A 4,795-nucleotide genomic window follows, 5' to 3' on the forward strand; every position below is an offset into this window, starting at 1 on the left:
TTTCGTTACTTAATAAAGTTTTTCTTGTATTGGAAATACAGGTACTTTTCTACAATACTAACATTAGTGCTACGGACTGAACGCGCCCCCCCCCCCCAAATTCATATGTTGAATGTCTAATCTCCATTGCAATGGTATCTAGAAGTGAGGCCTTTAGGAGGTAATTAGGTCATGAATGGCATTCATGCCATGATAAGAGACATGAGAGAGGTGATCTCTCTCTGCCATATGAGGATTCAGCAAGAAGGTGGCCATCTGCAAACCAGGAAGAGGGATCTCACCGGGGACCGGAACCGAATCAGCTGGGACCTTAATCTTGGACATCTCAGCCTCCAGAACTGTGAGAAATAAATGTCTGTTGTTTAACCCACCAAGCCTACAGTATTTTGTTACAGCAGCCCAAACCAAGACAAACCAAGCAGTGGGAGCATTAACTCCCAGCTTTTGGAGCTCCTCAATGTGGTGCTGATAGTTCACAACGGCTAACACTCAAGGCTCGTTTGACCTTGTTCTTGGATTATTACTGAGCACTTGTGCGTGTGTATGTACACACATGCATTTTTAATAGCTGACAATGACCAGGACGCACACAAATGGCCAAGGAAAGAGTTGCATGACAGTGAGCATAGATGCTAACCACGTAGTTAACAGAAATATAACTTGAATTCTCCCCACCACACCAAACTACTTTATCTCACTTCTTCACGAGACTATCTGGAAATACACTCAATGAGATTTAAGTCCTAAGCAGAAATAACATTGTGTCTAGAAAACATATTACCTTTACCTTTACGTTAAACAGAGGGTCTTGTCGTCATTATTCCATTGGGCCAGACAATGGTCAGGAAGGGGAAGGTTTATTCCTGAGAGCTGCCACCTACAAATTGGCACTTGCCATCTACCTCTACAAGGATTAAACCATGTGCTGCTGCCACTGCGGACTTTCAACACCCCCTGAAAGGAGTTCAGCGTGGAGAGCCAGAATGAGGCCCTCTGCACTCTGGGAAAAACTGGCAGAACAGGTCTTCAGATAGATATTTTCAGGAGATGATTTTAATGAGCCCAATTCTTGCATCTCCTCGTATCTAGAAAAGCACTAAAATCCCTCATGGTGTCCCTTCTCGTGTCTAGCAGTAATCTTCAGGAGACTAGCAGAAACCTTCTGCAAAAAATATGTGCTTGATTACGTGTAATCCCCCTTCACCAAAATCACATATATACTGGCCTTCCCACCTCCCTCCTTGGAGCAGTTTCTCAGAACTATCCGAAATGCTTTCTCCCGGGCTATAGTCCTAATTTTGCCTCAAATAAAACTTAACTCATGGGGCTTCCCTGGTGGCGCAGTGATTGAGAGTCCGCCTGCCGATGCAGGGGACACGGGTTCGTGCCCCGGTCCGGGAAGATCCCACATGCCGCGGAGCGGCTGGGCCCGTGAGCCATGGCCGCTGAGCCTGCGCTCCGCAATGGGAGAGGCCACAGCAGTGAGAGGCCCGCGTACTGCAAAAAAAAACCCCAAAAACCAACTTAACTCATAACTCTCACATTGTGCATTTTTCTTCAGTCGGCAGAGCCATGCTTAAAATCCATAAATACTATTAGGATATGTTTGTGAGGCAGAGAGCTTGTCTTTTCTCATTCACAATCTATTAACCCAGGGAAAAGTTCACCTAGCTTTATCTTGGAAATCAGAAAAGAGCATGCAATTTCAATATTATATAATAATATCATTCAATTTAAATGGAGACCAGAAATTGTCAGGGAGGAGCAGGCATTATGAGGGCACTGGGTTAGGGAAGGAAAGCTCAAAGTGAGCTCACTGTCATCGGAAAGATTTTTTAAAAGGGAGGATCAGAGCGAAAAGAGAAAAAAACGGGCAAAGAAATTAAAAAGGGACAAATCGGTATGTTTGTGATTCAATCTAGGAGAGATGCAAACACTGAAGCCAAATAGATATTGTCCCCGTTAAGGAAGAAGTAATTGAAATGTGGTGAAAGTGGGTTCATAAGGCAAGAGGATTCTGCCATGTTCCCGCGTGAAACCAAAGCCTTATAGCCTAACTATTGGGATAAGATTGGAGAAGCAGCCTGGGGAATCACTCCCTCAGTCAACCCAAATTGAATAGAATATATTAAGGCTATTCAATGTTTTCCCATCTCAAGCTTACAACTTTCTCTGCATCTCTCATAATATAGTAGCAGTTCGAAGTAGATCTGAACTACTACAGAGCATCTAAGGAGTGTCATGATCAGAATTTGTTTCAGAGAAATGCCACGTTTTAGTTATGTTGTATTCCTACAGCTAGCAAAGTGGCACATAGTAGGTCAGTAAATGTTGAATCGTTGAGTAGTGCAGCAGATGCGGTCAGAGCTTTAATCTTTTCCTCTTACCTGCCCTGAGGTCACCAGCAGTTTCAGGTGTGACATCCCTTACTTGCTGAAGGCTTGTGTAGTGTTGTCATCTGGGCCCCTACTATTATACTGGTGGCAGCCCCCAGACGTTTCCCCGGAGCCAACGTTGTGCCTGGGCCGCCCCCTTTTGGTTCTTATTATAATTGCAGGAAGAGAGAGGGAGCAAGCACAGAACTGGGTCCAGGGTGGGGTTCCTAAGGGCTTCCTGGTTTCACTTTTCTTTTTTTCTTTTTTGGCTGCACTGTGCAGTATGTGGGATCTTAGTTCCTCCACCAGGGATTGAACCAGTGCCCCCTGCCTTGGAAGCACGGAGTCTTAACCGCTGGACCACTGGGGAAGTCCCTGGTTTCACTCTCGAGTGGCTAATTTCAAACATATAAGATCGGGAATTAGGGCTTTGGAAAAGAAAAGCCGGGACACTCCAGTAGTTAGTTATCTAAGTTACCCAGGGCTTTCTAAAAGGGACTTTCGAGGGTAGGGGCAGCCTGATTTCTTACCTAGTCGTTTTGCTAGTAGCTGTGTCATCCAGCTGGCAATGTGTTTATTCAGGGTGGGTGTCTTTGCAATGGATACGTCAGCAATGAAACCGGTAATGTCAGGCACTTCACCTGCAGCTTCCTAGCATTTCTCTGCCTCAGTGCTTTCTGGCTCCAGGAGCTATTCAGCCTGGGCACAAAGTGCTGCAGGAAAAATGCTCAACTAAAGAGGTACAGGAGTTAGTGGATAAAAACCCCAACTTCCTTGCTCCTGGATGAGACAGTTCTGAGGTGTGTTGTACACAGTCTCGCCGCAGGTCCCCATGGAATAGAGAGAGCCATTCCCACAGCCGTAAGCTGCTCAATCAGGAAAGTTTATTAACTTTCCCCTCTTCCCTGTCTTATTTCACCTTACCTCCAACAAGCTTCTCGGGGTGTCCTCTGGATAAACTACTTGCACCCAAATCCTTATCTTGGGTTTTTTTGGGGGGAGGTGGGGGGGCTTGTCGTTCAAAAACTAAAACTAAGTGCTAATAACCTATTAAGGCAAGTGACTTTCTCGTATTACTTCCCTGACCTTGCAATTCCTTTCACAGAGTCTATGACTTCTGGGTTCTAAAGTTATTAGTCAGGGATAAATGTGGCTTTGAATCCCAAGAGACAAATTCTGTTATTCATCAGAGCGAATAAAGACTGAATAATAATCAGATTCTGCTGGTTATAAAGCCAAAGCAAGATATCCATTTATTAAAAACTTTTGAGAAACCTGAACACTAAGCTGTGTTGAACCAATCACTCATTTATAACTCATTTTCCAGAGACTTGTATTAATACAAGTATTAATTCCCTATATAGACCCAACCTTTTCTCACCCAAATCACTTACCCTCTCTGCAGCTCAGTTTTTCTTATTTGTGAAATGGAGATAATCACCGGCTCCTTCACAAGGATGCTGTGAGGATTAATAAGTTAATGCTGGGAAGCACGTTTCTGCCTTAGACTAATGTTTCTATATAAATGCAAATGATCGCATTACAGCTAGGCTTCCATGTACAGATGCAATGACTTTTAGATCCTCTATTCTCTCGTAATAGAAGTCATTCTAATCTGAACACAGCTTACTCAATTTTTTTTGTCCAAGAGGAAAAGCAGTCGTTGTGAAGGGTAGCTAGGAATGTTAGAGTCACTCCTAATACTTTTTCCCAGAACTGCTTGCTGTCTCCTAATTGCTCACTGGTTATGCGTATGCTGTCTCCTTAGCTACTTATCAGGTTATTCCTATATGGCCTCCTGTGCTCCCACGTGTTCCCATCACTCCTGCAGCCCTTTGAGGCTTATTTAAATAAGCTGTCTGCTTCTATTAAGAGAGGATCCTTCTATGTCTTAATTTTTCAATTCTTACAGAATTCCTCTTTCTCTTAATTCACTCCTCTGAAGCCTGACTAGGTGGATTCTGGGCAGTGGTCGGAGAGGAGAGCAGTAAAGTCCCTAATATTCCTTTGATCAGATTATCCTCTGCATAAAACTTGGGCAACTCTCCATGATCTGCAGGATGATGTCCACACTCCTTAGCTTGGCACTCTGCCTAGCCCACTCCTAATCCTACGATAAGCCTCTTTCCATCTTTCTCTGTCACCATCAACCTGCACAAAGAGAAACCCCTTCTCTTTTCCACCTTACAGTTCCACCTTAGTCCCTTTTTATCCATTACTACCTGTGTGACCTTGTACAAATTCTTTTCTAGCTTGAATTTTTTTTCATCTGCGTAGCATGGACATGGTACAAAATTCAAAAGATACAAGGGCTTCCCTGGTGGCGCAGTGGTTGAGAGTCCGCCTGCTGATGCAGGGGACATGGGTTCGTGCCCCGGTCCGGGAAGATCCCACACACTGCAAAGTGGCTGGGCCCGTGA

This window comes from Orcinus orca, chromosome 21, assembly GCF_937001465.1.
Source record: "Orcinus orca chromosome 21, mOrcOrc1.1, whole genome shotgun sequence".
NCBI lineage: Eukaryota > Metazoa > Chordata > Mammalia > Artiodactyla > Delphinidae > Orcinus > Orcinus orca.